The sequence below is a fragment of the Pinus tabuliformis genome, chromosome 9 (assembly GCF_031772625.1).
Source record: "Pinus tabuliformis cultivar Carrire ecotype Pingquan chromosome 9, CPIR1, whole genome shotgun sequence".
NCBI classification, from domain to species: Eukaryota; Viridiplantae; Streptophyta; class Pinopsida; order Pinales; family Pinaceae; genus Pinus; species Pinus tabuliformis.
This window is the reverse complement of record NC_142307.1, coordinates 1576776901-1576794574: the sequence shown is the minus strand read 5'-3', so window position 1 is coordinate 1576794574 and position 17674 is coordinate 1576776901. Positions and strand designations below refer to the sequence as shown.

At 38.8% G+C, this 17674-nt stretch overlaps 1 pseudogene across 1 annotated transcript in view; it reads right to left on the bottom strand.

Moving 5' to 3' along the window:
* The window catches only part of LOC149154710 (callose synthase 9-like), a 241198-nt pseudogene that overhangs the window by 157706 nt on the left and 65818 nt on the right, over positions 1-17674 (bottom strand). Inside the window, exons 18-19 of the transcript XR_016262850.1 lie at positions 4163-4223; positions 3932-4013 (exon numbers count right to left, since the gene is read on the bottom strand). The product of XR_016262850.1 is annotated as a callose synthase 9-like (transcript). The remainder of the gene's footprint in view (positions 1-3931; positions 4014-4162; positions 4224-17674) is intronic.

Here is a 17674-nt window from a genome sequence, read left to right as displayed (position 1 = left end):
AACCAATCCAATTAGAAAATTCCATAGAGACACAATCTCCATTGGCCTATGACTTGGCTTCAAAGTTCTTCTTCCAAAGAAATCAGTGGTTAGACTTGGAGGGATTTTGGGCCCTCTTTGTCATTATCCTACCAACCTTCCACATTCACCTCCTCAATGACAGTCTACTCAGTCGTCCTCCCCACAAAAATATACATTACAAAAATCTAAAGACGTGGGCTCAACACAAGGCTCTCTAACAGATTCCTTCATCTTTAAAATGGTTTACAGAAGCAATGCATAGTTAGAGGAACTAAGCAATGCAATTCCATAGCATGGTACCAAGCAGTGAACCATGACGACTGTTGAGATTTGTCTCAGCTACACAATCGACAAGCGATGGCAATGCTCACTTTCCTTCTGACAATGGAAGGCCACAAGAGTTCATGAGCTTGGTCATTGGTATTGAACGATCCACCATTGCAAAGAAATACCCTCACACTGAGAACCCTCAATTTCTGTCAACGCTAGACAAGAACCCCTCCATCAAAATCATCATTCACAAAGCTCTGACAACCATTTATGCTCTGACATTGATTTCTCTGTTTTGGGTTCCATCATGGGCTCTCAAGGTGTGGATCATGTCAGGAATGATTAGGGCAGAGTGAGACAAAAGATGAGGGAAAAGTGAGACAAAATATGAGACAAAGTCAACCTAGCCTAGTATGAACAGCCAAGACAGCCTCACCAAAGTCCCTTTCGAGGGAAGTGCCCCTTATTGGGAAAGTAGATTAAAAGCCATTTTCCGATGTATAATTGCACTTTGCATCTTTCTGAATGGATCAATTCGTCAACTGAAACAAACCCAGAGACATAACCAACATGGGTGAACTCCGCTATCAATTTGCTGAGTTCTGCTTGTGTTATTTCAATTCCGATTTTTAAATTTCAAACCTTAACACTGATTTTTAATTAATTAGCTTGATTTTTCAGGAAATTGCAGGAAATTGGTAAGCTTGTTAATAGATTCCAAATTAGCATAATGAAACCTCTAGCACTAATTTCAGACCAATAACCAACAAATCTGATAAATTGAAGTGATCAGAAAAGCACAAAAACGATACTACAAGTTTGTGTTGCACGGGTACCCGCACCCGGGGGTGGGGTTCTCGAACCCGTCCCGGGTTCCCACACCCAAGTATTGGATTCGGGTACGGGTTCTTCCCAGACGAACCCAGAAGAACCGGGTTCTTCCATGAAGAACTGGGTTCTTCAAAAAAAAATTTGGGTTCTTTTCCTTTAAGGGGTTCTTGGGTTCTTGGGTTCTTCGGGTGCTTGGGTTCTTGGATTCTTCGGGTTCTTCGGATGCTTCGGGTTCTTGGGTTCTTGGGTTCTTCGGGTTGGGTTCTTTGGGTTCTTCAGGTTCTTCGGGTTGGGTTCTTTGGGTTCTTCGAGTTCTTCATAAAAAAACTATGTTAAAAATTTAATTTTCAAATAATTTTTTTTTATTGAAATTTAATAAATAACTTATAACAAAGGTAAACTTAAGAAACCCTAAATCCAGCGGCAGTGGGCAGCTTCAGCAGCAGTGGGCAGTGGGCAGCTTCAGCGGCAGTGGACAGAGCAGCTTCAACGGCAGTGGACCGTGGTATTTACAAGTTTTCCTTTGCAATTTTATTATTTCAATTTTCCTTAAAAGTTTAAAACCAAAAACCCAGGCCTGTAGACCCGTGTTCTCTGTTCTCTGTAGACCCGTGTTCTCATTTCCAAAGATTACAGTTTCCAAAGACTGTCTTTGTTCACATGCCTTAGCATTGCTCTGTGGGCATGACGTGCTGCTCAAGGGTAATGAATCATTGTAAAAATTTATCAACAGTGATAAGTTGACACAGTATTCTGAAATCATATATGATTATGATATCTCAATATTATAAAAGGAACATTATGGGTGTACAATCCCACAAGCAGAATATCATATCATATTGCTTGTAGCTTTGTGGAAATATTTAATAAGGTGATGACCATAGTTGGAAAAAAAAGGGTAGCTGTTTGCACATTCATGAGTCCCTTCCTACCACAGGAGACTCTTATGATCAGTCTCTCCATTAGTCTTATGCTATAAAAACAATTTCAAAACTTATGCCCAAGGTTTGTTAGAGTCTCAATGTAAATTATGAATCTCCTGTATCTGTGGATCTTCAATGCCTTTAATATTATACGGCATCGAAACCAGAACTGGAAAAGAAGCCTCTTACTCTGTAATTTGAGCCTGTAGATTCTTGTAAATCAATTTGGAATGAATTTAATAATTTATGAAACATTCATTCCCAAGCCAAATAAGTTAATAACTTAATAACCATCAAATTATAAACTGTAAATGCACACATACAGGTTCAGACATTTTCGGTCAAATAGAAAGTAGGATTGAGAGTCGAGACCAGCGATAAGCTGTAATCAGCTGATGTTGTTAAATGGAGAAGGGCTATTTTGGACAATGGCTAAATTAAGTATCAAAATCTGCCAATTTCTCACAGCATTCTGATAACATCATGTTAAGATTAAAACTAGGAAAATATGCCTAAATGAATAAGCGTGTTTTGTGGAAGGGTAAGGCTGCCACTGTTTTAACTTTTAACTTTTTGGGATTGCTTTACCACAGAGCACACCATGCATGGGGCATTTCCTTCTAATGATGTGCATGTTCAAATTTCATATATATTATTAATTATAAATTTATAATTTATAAAATATAATTATTAAAATTTAATATTATTATATTACCCACGAACCCACGAACCATGTTTCCAAAAATGCCATCCCCGTCCCCGTCCCCGCACCCACGTTTCCTGGCAACATAACTACAAGTAAAGTCATATAGTAATAATGTCACCTTCACCCTTCGTTAGCCAAGAGTTAGGTAAACAATGAGGGTAGACATGTAACAAAGACTGCTTCACGAATAGAAATTCCATGGTTGTCATCCTACATGGTGTCATGAATTGGTCACTGGATAGACCATACAATATATGATGTAACAGTTGCCATTCTTCTTGCTACTTGTGATCCAACTCTACAGCCCCTTTAAATATTGCATTCAATGACTTGACTATGGCCCTAACCAAATCATTCAAAACCACACAACCCAAACTTAGGAATTTAAGACTTGGATCAACCCCTAAACAAAGTCATTTGAGCAAATGCCAAAAACATGATCATCATCTTCAGATATTTGGGTTGGCAATCTTCCTCTTGGAGCAATGGTTCCTTATGTGACCCCCTCTAGGTGCCTGAATGGGAAAATTTTATCAAAATTTTTGGCTCTGTAATTTTTTTCAGATTTCATTTGTTATCGAATTCAAACACAAACATGAACTAGGTGACTTAGGCTCTAGTCCATGATAGTCACATCAATATCTAGCCAGTAGAAATTGTAGCTACTAAGTTCACATGTATAATTGCTTCCACTCTATTAGGTGCTTGCCTAGGGATTGCGATATATTTCACAAATACATCACCCCTCTGGTCCATATAAACTAAAACAGAACTAGTTTAGTGGAGGTAAGAGTTGATTTTATGATCACAGTCTTACATTTCTTACCCTATGTTGTGAAGTGATCCAAGTTTGTAAAGATAATCATCCTGATTGCAGATACAAGGTCAATGGATGAAGTCACATTTAAGCTATCTTCAGTAATAAGGAATAGCAATGAACAGGAGGCATTGACCAATGATGGATGCTGTCTATGGTATGTTAGGTTCGCAATAAAGCTCCTTAGAAATAGGGGACCATCCACTAAGAGAATATGACAATTAGTCATCATTTACCACTTCTCCTTGAGCAGGTCTGCATTCACACTAATGCTATAACTTCAAGTATCATGTCCTCACGTGTTTCAGGTGTAGAAAGATGACAACAAAAATTGAAAAGCATAATGGAAGAGGGAGATCATACTTTTGGATACAAAATCATGCCATGCGTAAGTCAAGTTGTCCAGGTCCAGTATTATCCTTGTAGGGCTAACCAGTGGTTTTATCTGCACAGCAAAACAAATTGTGGTCCACATTTTAAATTCTGGAAACAAAATTTACAGAATATAAAAGAGAGCAATAAAATCAATCAGTATAAAGCCATAACATCTACTTTTCCGGCAAAGCCAAAAACAAACCCATGTACATCACATACCTGAAGAAAATAGGCGAATGAAAACTTGCATCCAAATATCAGCAACCAGAAAAGCACATACCTAACAGACCAAATCAACCTCTCTTGAGTTCATTCAGTAATAAAAACAAAATGCATTTAGTCAATAGAATCCAACAATGCAAAAGAGACGTGCAAATGACTAAGATCACCTTTATATTAGAAATTTCATGAACATAAAATAAGAATTCAAGCTCAACTTCAAGGAATCATTGAACTTGTAAATGCAACTTAACGTTCTGGCATGCCAAGTGTTAATCCCATATGAGAGAGGGCAACAAACAGTAAGATAATAGAATATAAGAGTGATATTGTGATAAAAACACACTTTAGATAACAAGGTACATATTGAATGGTCGTAGACTCGTATCTAGTCATTTAGATAGATTAAAAAGTACAGCATTGAAATAAAGTCAACCTACTATGACTTTCGACTTTTATTTAAATACAAAGAGTTGTCACCCCATGTAATCACATTAAAATAGTTTTGAGAATATTAGGTTCATTCTTCACTTGCTCCTTGAGGCTTGAACAACAGATTAAAATGCAAAAAGGATTTAAGCGACATCATATTAATTCTGAGGGTATCAATCCTGAATTTGCAAAGCTACTAACTTAATGACAACATATCCAAATTCTTGTTTTTTGGGATGTTGCATCAAATCATTATTTTCATGCCAATTTTGAAAAATGTTGATGCAACATCAACCTTTTTTGGAGAAGGATATTTTTGACACTTTAAATTTTCTTATGTATTAAACAGTGTTGCAAACATCACGATGTTTTGAAAAAATCGTGAATTTTTCAAGAGAACGATTTTTTTGGCTGATGTTATCGGCGATTTTTTCGATTTCAAAAAATCGCGATCCGATCTTTAAAAATCACCGGGACGGAAAACAGCCAACTTTTAAAGCCAAATTCGGTTTTTTTTTGCTCATTTTGCAGATAGAGGGCAAGAGTGAGAGCTAGGGAGGAGGAGAAATAGCATCCCAAGCAAAAAAAATTAAGATTGGAACAAGTTTCTTCAACAAAGCGTGGTTTTCATGTATGGTCATCAAATTTGGCCCTTTTTTTTCCAATGTTCCACCAAGACTCCGGGACGGGGAGATGCGGGTGCGGGGAGACGCACAAGGGGGACGTGTGGGAGTACCCTCAAATTTTATTGAAATTTAGGGGGAACGAGGGACATCGGGGTATATAATTTTTTTTTTCCTTTTTAAATATATATATTTCAAATTCATATTCAATAATGACAGTGTAAATAGAATGATTCATACATAATTGAATTAAATAATGAAATACATTGATCCATACTCATCATCCTTACTAATACATACATGATTCATCCATAAACCACGAGATTCAATAATGAAATACTCTAATCTATATTCATTATTCATTATTCACCATTCTAGAATCTACATTGATTTATAAATTCAATTCATCATTCATCGTTCTAGATTCTAAATTGAATTAAAATTAAAATTCATCATTTATCATTCTAGAATCTAATTAGTACTAGGCAAAATAGACTATAATAGATACTGAAATCTAAAGACTGAAATAGTAAATTAATATAACTAGAAATAAAAAACAATGGAGTGATGAGTCTAAAATTCACTCTAAAGTACACAAAGGGCTTGGTGCTCTTGATTAAATACTAATTCCATACCCTTGTACATGACAAAATGCAATGGAAACATTGCAATCCATTAGAGCAATTTATTTCAATTTTCACAGTTAGCTCAATATCTTTTCCAAATTAGCAATCACATCAACATTAAAGTAAATCGCAAATAGAACATAAACATAGATCGCAAAAGACAAGCCAAGACAAGACGACACAAGATGTGGTGCTAGCCAGAGACAAACCCCAATGTGGGGAAACCCTTGTTCAATTCTTCTTATATGTTCTTCAATAGTTCAGCAGAGAGAGAGAAAGATAGTACATATAAAATAGAAGTCAACACGTTGACTTATCTAAATAAGAGCATAAATCATCTCGAAGTAGATGATACATGAGGTAGCTGAATTCAGTTGAAGACATGTTGCTTCAACTGATTCTCCAAGGTGACTCCATCACCTATCATTGTGTTTCACCTCATCATCACGCTCCACCTCACTGTGTTGCACCATATTGCACCCATCATCACTATGCTAGACCTCATTACCATATTGCACACATCACACTGTTGCACCTTCCTGTACTGCAACATCTTGATGCACTCACCAATGTTGCCTCATACTATACCTCATTGTACTGCATCATGTACCATTGTTGTCCTATCTTCCATTGCTAACCATGTTGCCACACTGTTGTTCCATGTGCTTGCAGCATCATGCTTGCCACCATGTGCTTTTTGCACCTTGCCCAATGTGCTTGCCACCATGTGCTTGTTGCACCTTGCCCAATGCGCTTGTAGCACCATGCTGTTGTCCCATCATTGCTGTTGTCCCAATTGTTGGCATTGTTGTGATTGCGCTTCTAGTTAGGGTATGTGTCATTTCCCTTAACCCAACACACAACAAGACTAACCATCTAGTGTGGTGGCCAGCCTTGAAGAGGTTCCTCCCATGCCACGTTATCCTCTCAACGCAACCATGAAATAACTCCAACAACTTGCTATGGCCTGCGGCCTAGCTTGTTGTAGCTTTCAGCCTCTTCAACATGCCCAAACAACCACTCAAATTCCTGCATTTAGCTTCCCTCTACTCGGCCTAGCAGTTGCCTTCTCGGCCCTAAATCCTTGGTCCTCCATCCATCAATTCAATCACTTGAAGTAGCCTACGGCTAGGGCATCATGGACTTGTCGTTAGGGCATCATAGTAACCCTCCTCCACTGCGGCTAGGGCCTGTAGAGACCAGTGTATAGAGCAGCGTGTAGGCTTCCTTCTTGACTGCGTCTAGAGCTTGTAGAGACCAACGTATAAGGCAGCGTGTAGCCCTCCTTGACTGCGTCTAGGTCTCAAACTAGGGATCCTTACCTTTTGCGTTTAGGGCTTCCTCTCTTAGATTTCTCTTCCACTAAAACCCAGACAAGTGGAGAGAAATCAAGAGTGAAGTGTGTGTAAAATGACTCTCAAGTCATCTCCTTTTATACTAAAACGTTGAGCACATGTGGGGGTAATTTGGTTGCTAGCCGACCTTGACGAATTGTCTTATAACACAAATAAATTCATAACTCCATGAATACTTATCGGAATTGGATGATCTTTAGATCAATCCTACACCTCTCGATGAGAGGGATCCAAGAAAAATATCAGTTGTCATAAATAAGATGACCCACATGGAGTTTGGCCCTAGTTGCCAATTTAACACTCCCTCTCAACTAGGGAGAACTCCATCCACTGATCCATCTGCCAAACTGTACTATCTCTGCCATCAGTGCCCTGCACTGCTCTGCTCTACTAAACCATGAAGAAGAAGAATTGATCAAGAATGTCTCATACAATTCTCTACTGACCCGAAGTCAATTCCATATGAAGGGAGTGTGTCATACCACTCTTACTGATCCCAGATCAGTTCCAAGAGAGTGAGTCATATCACTCTTACTGACTCGAAGTCAGTTCCAATTGATCCCAAATCAATATCAAAAGAGAGTGTCTCAAACCACTCATACTGATCCTAGATCAGTTTCATTGATCCCATATCAATGGAGGTCATCCTAGCATAGGGAGTACGGTAAATACAATGATGTATCCATCGATAGTACTACTATGGTCCTTAACCCCATTTCCCTACTCATTGGCCAAATGAGAGATACTTCCCATGAGTCCCAAACTGCATGGGTAGGATGCCTCAACAAGAGAACCATTCATCATGTTCATAAGTCGCCACAGGTTATCACAGGGGAAGGCTGAACCATTCACCCTATACACAGCGCACCATTAGGGGAGGGTGAGTCACCCTATGGTCTCTTGTTGCTCCAAGAAGTACCCCAAGCCCCCTGGAGCTCCCAGAGCTCAATGCATGCATCATGCAGGACCCTCATAAGAGGGTCTCTCATTGACTCCAAGTCGTTTGGGAAAGTCATAAATTTAACCTTTTCCTCGAGGCTTCGACAGAATGTCTGCGACCTATACATCAGTCTCAAAGCGATGGAGCCTTCTCGCTCATCGATGTACCATATCCCAGATAAGGTAGTATCTGATGTCTATATACTGGAGCAATCATAGAATACGGGATTCCTCAACAATCGAATCCCCCCTGGTTGACACAGAAGATCACGATGGTATCCATCATGTGTACAAACAGCTCACTGAAGAGCTTCCACAACCAAGCAGCTTCACACGAGATCATACTCGTAGCTATGTATTCGGTCTCAACAGTGCTCAAAGCAACCATCTTCTGCTTCCTACTCATCCAAGATATCGAGCAGAACCCAAAGAGAGTCAACGCCCATAAGTGCTCTTGCGATCCTTCACACTGCCTGCCTAACCATCATCAAAATAATCATGCAGCTTCACATTTCCAGCAGTGTATCTCAATTCATGAGAGATTGTGCCCTAAAGATATATCAAATGATTCTTGGCATCAATCTAGTGAGGTTCAACCAAATATAAGCCCAACATGCTAACTGCAAAACATATATCCGGACAGGAGTTCACCAAGAACATCAATGCTAGTATGAGTTTGTGAAACTCAGAGGCATTTCCCAAAACAGGTCTGGTATCCTTACCACATAACTTTTGAAAGTTAAGATCCATCGAGGTAGTCGCGGGTTTGCAAATCACCATTCCAAATCCGGAATACAACTCCCTCTTACTTCTACAAATGAGAGGGTCTACACCTGTCAGAAAGAGGTCGTCCTCAGAAGGTGCCAGTATGAGAGGTCTATCATCCACAACCTTCAAGCAATGGTTTGGATAGACTTCACTCCTAATGAATCTCAGCTGCATCAGACAGCTATCAATCCTCTCATATTAAGCCTGGGGTGTTTGCTTCAAGCCATAGAGGGCTTTCTTCCACCTGCATACATGAGATTCCCGATCATGAATCTAAAACCCCTCAGATTGTTCCAAACCTGTGGACCTGCTATATGAGGGGAATGATCCCTTTGTAAGATTTTCCTTCGGTACATCTCAAACATGTGCCTTCATGCTCTTCTTGAATTCAAGCATCCCTGTCACCATCTGACTCACATCGGGTAGGGCCCCATAATAAGTAGACTCCGGTGCTATAGAAGAGATGTGACCACTAACATGGTCCCCAATGGACCATCTTGCAACTTGATACAAACTGCCAACCCTGAACTCATAGATAAAAGCATCTTTAAAAATTCTATTTTCAAACACATACCTTTCCATCGATGAATACCACCCTGTAACCTTTGACTTCCATTGCCAAAATGGACACCAGGTTCTTGCGATCAGGTACATAAAAGAGATTTTGTAAATGAATCGAGTTACCGTCATTCAATTGAGGGGTAACATTCCCTACACCCTTTCCAGGATAGGTGGCATTGAATCCAAGTATAATCCCAAGATTGTTTCCATCTCAACCTAATTAGAGAGAGCACCCTTTTATCCGATGAACTGCCTTGAAGCACTACAATCAATAAGCCAGATTCCCAAAGAGTCTGGAGGAAAGGAAGACAACATTTGATTCTTCATACCTAGAGTTCCATGCTTTCTTTGAAGAGTCGGTCGTTTCCTTGATGACCCGTATTCCCTGTCATTCATCCAATCATTGAAGATGTCCCTGGAATGATTGTTATCATCATCAAGTGATGTGTCCCTACCAATCGGACACTTCTTCGCAAAATGGCCGAACTTATTACGAACAAGGCATCTGCCTTTCCTTCTACCCTTAGATCCGGACTTCCCATTGAAGTGATCTTTAGGTAGGCCATCAGAAGCTTCCACTACACCATTCTTATAATATTCTCTGCTTCGACTTCACCCTTGGTCTTAGATTTTTCTTCCACTAAAACCCAGACAAATGGAAAGAAATCAAGAGTGAAGTGTGTGTAAAATGACTCTCAAGTCATCTCCTTTTATACTAAAACGTTGAGCACATGTGAGGGTTGTTGACCACTACTGGTCAACTACCCATGCAGTACACCCCCTTTTCTTGGCAGAAAGGGGTAGCACCTGATCAACATGTCCGTGCCATCCCGGAGTCATCAACAGCGTGATCGATTTATGTTGTAAACCCAGTCTGCATGTATGAATTGTAAATAATCTTAGCAGATCTGAGTCATGTATGTAAATTGCCTAGGTGGACCTAACTTTCTAATGATAATCTACGTCCCGGAAGGTTTTTCGTCTCACCGATCTACGATCGGTAGAGTTTTCCTTCAACCTAACCCCAAAGCCGGGATGCATTTTGTTATTAGAACTTTAGGAGAATCCTAGTTTGTTAATCTGCTAGATTATAGTTGTGTCGCAGAACTGGGTGGTTTATGAGGGTCTATGTTAAAGTGGGTTTGTCCCCTTAAGATGTAAATTGTAAAAGTCATGATGTAATGTGTCTTGAGGGTTGAAAAATGTTTTAGTCCCCTCATGAGTCCTAAGTCCTAGGTCCTAGGTGATGTTTCCAAAGGCTTAGTTCGATGATCCATTTAAGAAAATAAATAAAATAATAAAATAAATAAAAATTAAAAAATGAAATAAATAAAAAAAATAATAATAATAAATTATAAAATAAAGCAAAAACCCTAAATAATAAAATAATAATATTTTTTGTGAATGCATGCAAAATATCATTTTTTAATAAATCGACAGATGAGATTAAGAGATGTCTTGATCCTCATCGACGGTCGAGATCATTTCGACATGGATCACTCGAACTAGCCGTTGGGATCATTTCCTTTAAATAGAGTGCTAGGGGTCATTTCAGATCATTGGATCTGTGAGTCTTGTACTTAAAAAGCTCTCTTGTAATCTGGTTTCTGGTTAATAAAAGAAGACTTTGGGGTCCAAATCTTGCTGGTGTTACTCTCTGGAAGTGCTGTGAGATGTTTAATTTTCTGCATATTTCATTTTTCAGCCATTAATAATAGCTTGTTTTTTAGAGTATTGTGAGCACAGGTATCTTGTTCACTTGCTAGGGTTTGAGTGTTGTTAGGGTTTTCTGAAGTAATGGCAGGTATCTCCATTACTTTCTGAGATCTAGCAGCATTCTTGCTCTCTTTACTGATGGTTGCTTGAGTTGTGCAGAAAAAACCTTTATTGAAGAATATTTGTGGGCGTTTGGGGAAGTTCTAGGCTGAACCAGCCGACTCCCACAGGCTCTTATTTGCAGAGCCCAACTGATTTTGGCCCTAGGTTAATCATTTAAAAGTTTCTTTTCTGGTTTACATGAGAGATTTCTGAAACTTATCTGATATTCTAAAGTATCCCTGTTATTATTTGCTGAATCAGGGTGTTAAGGGCCAAATCTGTAAATCAATTACGCTGATCTAGGGTTTTAAATTTTTGTTCTATACAGTTTTCATTAGGGTTTTCAGTTTTTGGTCTGAGGCATATATCATCAGTGCTTTGTTTCCTTGCAACTTGCAGGAGCCGGGTTTTTTCTTCAAGGGTTTGCCAAGCATGAGTCTGTGAGAAGTCTTACTGTTTCAAAATCAATTGAGACTTTCTATCTCCCGGAGGATCGCATCATTCTGCTACGAGCATCAGCTGTTTCAAGCATCGCTAAACTGCAGTAAACAACTTCTCACGCATTGATCTCTCTCTGGAAGGACGGTTCTGAAAGAAACAGCGTAATTGTGCAGTACGTCTCATGCATTTTTTTGATCTGAGGTAGTGATCTGAGGTTCTACAGATATACCGTTCATATATCTGTGCAAATTTTTCCCAAAAGGTGTTCTCTGCAACAGTTTTTGCAAGACGTGATTGTCATCACAACTAGCGTGAAACCCTCCAAAAGAAGCAACGGATTTTCATTTCCTCGCCGTCAGGGTTCTAGTAAGGTTACGCAGGAGGTTTCATGTGTTGAACTCACCATTGCAAGTATCATGCGTGGAGGTATTCCACCATAACCACTGTCGCCCCAGACCAGGAAACGTATTGCACAGTTCTGCAATCTGGTATCTAAGCGTATCCTTTGGAGAACATCTGAGAGGCTCTGCGTACCATCATATTTTCTTTTGCCTGCGTTTCTGGCATTCATCAAGCCATGGATTGCCTCAGGTTGCAGCACGTTTAAACTTCAGTCGCCAGGTAATTTCTAAATCGCCGACAGGTGAGCTCTGCGTGTTAGCAGGTACGTGTGTCTCATCTCCCTACAGCTATCATTTCTCACTGTATCATCCACGCAAAACTCTCCCGCAGGCTTCTCAAACCTCTGCCTTCGATCCATTTGAAGTCACAATTTTATCGTTTTATACGTCATTCGGTTTTTGCCATTGAAGTATCTTGTATTACGTTCAACGAATAATCATTTACGCTAGGTTTTCTTTTTGATTTATAACTATAGTTTAGTTTTTATTTCCTTTAGATTTTTTTAAAATTAAAAAAGAGGTCAAGCGTAGTTTTAGTTAGATTTTTAGTTTTGTTTTGTTTTAATTAGTTTTATTTCATAAATCTTTGATTTTGTTTATATATAAATTCAAAAAAGAAAAAAGGGGTTTCATTTTAATTTAGAATTTTTCATATGTGGTTTAAATTTCATTTTTTTTCTTTTAGGGTTTTAATTTGTTTTAGTTTAATTTTCAATTAATCTTCAATTTAAATAAATAAATAAACAAAAAAAAAAAAAAAAATTGGGAAAATTTTCTTTTTTGCTAAGATCCAGTTATTTCCAGGAAATTATCATGCTGAGATTCAAATTTATAAATGCGGAATGAATGTTTTATCTGTACATGAATGATTATCTTAATATGGTATCTGGTTAACGATTTGTGATTTATAATTGCGTTAATATTTTCTTAGTTGCTGGATATCGTTATTGAGATTTGGTCATTGCAGGACCTTTGTGGTTTTACTGGATATTTAAGCACAGTTCTAGTTATTTGATGATAAATGATTGATGTTCATGGTTTATGTTCTTACATCGTCTAGCAAGTAATCGTTTAAACATCAGTCTCATAAGGCACTGGTCCACCAAATTAATAAAATCATTTTAGTGCATCGTGTCTCCCAGCCCAACTGTTTGGCAGTTGGCCTTCATCATCTCACAGGGTCTACCCCCCTTAGCCGCGGGAGACAGGCTTAAACGGAGGGATCGGGGATCAGAGTGACAGCCCCCCGGTCTGAGGGTTGTCGTGTCAATTCGCGCGACAACATTTTTTGGCGCCGTTGCCGGGGATAGAGTTTTTCTGTCCTTGGTTCTTTCTTGTCAAGCTTTTCTGTGTTTAACTTCTTGTTCAGGTGGCGACTCCACTTCCTATATTATCTGCAAGAGTGTACACTAGAAGGCATCCAAGCAGTCTGTGCAACCCTACTCCTGATCCTAAAAAGGTCTTCAGGGTGCGATTACACAAACTCGCTTCTCGTACACTTCTTGGAAATCTTGGACAAGAAGCCCTCTCCGATATTCATTTGCTCTTTAAGGGTCAAGTTAGGCGCAGCACCATGAGTATGTATGCCCCTTGTAATTTTTCTAACATTCCTGGATACCCCAATGATATTCCATCTGTTAGGATAGACAAATTGCCTAGCTTTCAAGGAGATAATGCCATTACTGCTAATTCCCATTTGCGAGATTTCAACATATGGATGGCTAAGTATGTAAGATCTACTGATTTTGATCATGAAGATGTCAGGATGACTCTTTTTATCTTGACTCTAGGAGGTGATGCTTATGATTGGTTTACAGAAAAGCCTCCAAATTCATTCGACTCCCTTCAATCAATCATTAATGTATTTAAAGAAAAATATGGAGATAAGAGAGAGGGAAGACATCTTGTAAAACCTATTAGTCTAATAAAAAAGAGAGAGGATGAAACTGTCGAGGAATTTAATAGAAGGTTTAATGGTATTATTAGAGAATTACCTCAAGACTATAAACCTACAGATAAAACTCTCCAAGACTTTTACATTGATGCCTTTAGTCCTGAACCATCTTATGAGTTAAGGCGTGCTAAACTTAATGATTATAGAGATTGCCAAGCCTTAGCTATAGAACTTGAAAAGGACAAGGCAGCTTCAGGGAAGTCTGAAATCCCAGGTTTTGATAGGGCTGCTACGAAACTAAAGGAACCTAAGGGAAAAGCAGTCCAAGAGCCAGAAAGTGAGCTTGTTCTCAAGTTGCTTCAAAAAATTGAAACTATGGAAATTAATCATAATAAGGAGATAAACACTTTGCAGAATAGGTTGATCCAAATGGAAAGAGCGCAATCGCAAAATTTTCAACCTCGAAATAATAATAACAGAAATAGTAATTGGCAAAGAAAGGGTCAATCTAGTGAGCAAAGACCCCCTAATCCGCTTACTAATCTGGTTGATAATGCTCCTCCTTACTGTCGTGTTTGTGATGCCCTTCATGAAGAGGCCACTTGTCCCATCGTCAGAAGAATCCTAGACAATGGAATGTTTGGGACAGGTGATCAAATAAATGTAGTGGGAAGCAAGTTCCCTTTGCCTATGAATGATTGGATAGAGGTTAAGGAAAGGAGCTATGATGTTATGAATCCTTCATCTGCTTTTAGTATAAATAACCTTGAAAATGAAGACGACATTTTGGCTAGGTTATATGGCGAAAAACCCTCTCCTGAGAAAATTTTAGAAATTGCTAGAGATAAGGGTTTAACCTATCAGAGAAGGGATAAAGATCAGAGCGGGAATCAAATTCCCACTCGAACTTTGAACCCTGGTGTAAACTCTGGAATAGATATCAATTTGGGAAGTTGGTTTAACAATGCTAAAATCTGTGTTCCTGTATCAGAAATTGCTAAGATCCCTTCCCAAAGAGACAAGTTACTAAAAGCGATTCAGGGTCCTCAAGTCAACGCTTCTCAACAAAAGACTCGCAAGGTTGACTATCATGATGCTCCCATATATCTGCAAAGCGTAGATGCTGATAACAAAGATCATCAACCCTTCTTCATCACCTTATTAGTCAATGGGTATAAATTGAATAATTGCATGTTGGATTCAGGCGCATCTGCTTGCGTTATGACTAAAAGGGTCATGGAACAGCTTAACTTAAGAGTTTCTAGACCCTACTATAATATATGTGCCATGGATTCTAAGAAAATAGAAGTACACGGTTTAATCAAGGATTTACAAGTTCATCTTTCAGTTTACCCAGACATCATGGTTGTTATGGATATTGTTGTCGTTGATGTACCTGATGCTTGGGGTATGCTGCTATCCAGAAAGTGGGCCTCTGATCTAGGAGGAAGCATTCAAATGAATTGGTCATGTGCTATGATTCCTTCTCCTAGGGGTGATGGTTTTGTTAGACTAAATAGAGAGCCCGAGAGGAAATTTCATGTTGAAGATCCTAAGAAGCCTCATAATGAAATAATTAGAGAGCAATCTGACATCGGGAACTATTCTATCATGTCTAATTTCATAATTCCCCCCGATGATAAGATTAAGGATCTTAAGGATAAAGTTTGGTATATGTACTTCGATGGTGCGTCCTCTAGTCATGGTAAAGGTGCTGGAGTAGTGCTTAAATCTCCCCTTGGTCATATTTTCAAGTTTGCCTATCGTTTAGAATTTGAAGCAACCAACAATGTTGCTGAGTACGAAGCTATATTGTTGGGACTTGAATTGGCCAAGGCTTTAAGGGTTAAATTGCTTAGCATCAAGGGGGATTCCGATCTGGTTATCATGCAGCTTAAAAACAAATTCACATGTAGAAATCAAAGATTAAGAAATTATCGAAACGCTGTGTGGGATACTATGGAGCATTTCGATGCCCTTAACCTTGAAGCAATCCCTCGAGAACAAAATAGTTTGGCAGACGAACTTGCCGTAGCTGCTACTACTTTCCAGTTGTCTAACGAGTTAATTAACGATAAAATTAAAATGGAAGTAATATTCAGACCATCTGTTCCAGACAACTCAGAGCATTGGCAAGTTTTTAATGATGAAAAGCAAGTCATTCGTTTTCTCAATAGTTTGGATGAGTTTGAGGATTTCTGAATAGTTTCTGAGGAGGATGGATCTTTAGATCATGGACATATCATAAATCCTACTCCCAGAAATGTGGTTGCCTTAGAGCAACATTTTGATCGGCATGATGCCACGAAGCTAAGAGAAGAAAACAAGATGGACCTAGGGGAGTACCTCGAAATTAACATTGGTACTTCTGAAAATCCGAAAATAGTTAAAATTGGTAAAGGTACTAGTTTGGAGGAAAGGAAAAAGTTAACCGATTTACTTCATGAATATAGAGATGTTTTAGCTTTTTCCTATGATGAATTAAAGGGCTATAGGGAAGATGTTATCGAGCATACTATTCCCTTAAAGGACGAGAATGCTAAACCCTTTCGGCAGAAATTTAGGCAAATTAATCCTAAATTAGCCCCCTTGGTCCAGAAAGAACTTGCAAAGATGCTTTCAGCAGGGATCATCGCTCAAACTAGGCATTCGACATGGTGTTCGAATTTGGTGATTGTTAGGAAAAAGAACGGTACAATAAGACTTTGTGTCGACTTTAGAAACCTTAATCTAGCATGCAAAAAGGATAACTACCCTTTGCCAAACATGGAAACTTTGTTGCAAAGAGTAACTGGGTCTGGAATGATGTCGCTGCTAGATGGTTTTTCTGGGTACAATCAGGTATGGGTTAAAAGGGAAGATCGACACAAGACCACATTCACAACACCATGGGGTACTTTTGAATACATCAAAATGCCATTTGGGTTAACAAATGTTGGGGCTACTTTCCAAAGGGCTATGGATTATGCCTTCAAAGGGTTAATCGGGAAAATTATCGAAATTTACCAAGATGATCTTACTGTTTTCTCTAAAGATGGTATCAGTCATATAGATCATCTTAGGCAAGTTTTCGATAGATGTAGAGAATATGGAATTTCTTTGAATCCGGCTAAGTCTGTTTTTGGGGTAACAGAAGGGAAATTACTCGGTCATATCATTTCTAAGGAAGGAATCAAGATTGATCCCGAAAGAATTGAAGCAATTCAAAAGATTCCTCTCCCGCATAATCTTAAATCCCTTCAGTCTTTCCTTGGAAAGATAAATTTTATTAGAAGATTCATCCCAAATTATGCAGAAATAGCTAAGCCCATTCAAAGTCTTCTGAAGAAAGATGCGAAATTTGTCTGGCAAGAAGAGGGCAAAAAGGCTTTCCAAGAAATCAAGTCTGCTATTGCAAAAGCTCCTGTCCTGGTTAGTCCTGATTACTCCAAGGATTTCATGATTTTTTCTTTCGCTTCTGAAGATACCATTGCCGGTGTCCTGCTTCAAAAGAATAAAGATGGTCATGAGCAGCCTATTGCTTTCATGAGTAGAGCACTTCAAAACTCCGAATTGAAGTACAATACCATGGAAAAGCAGGCTTATGCCCTGGTCAAGTCTCTTAAGCATTTTAAAACTTATGTGGGTTATTCTAAGATCATTGCTTTCGTCCCA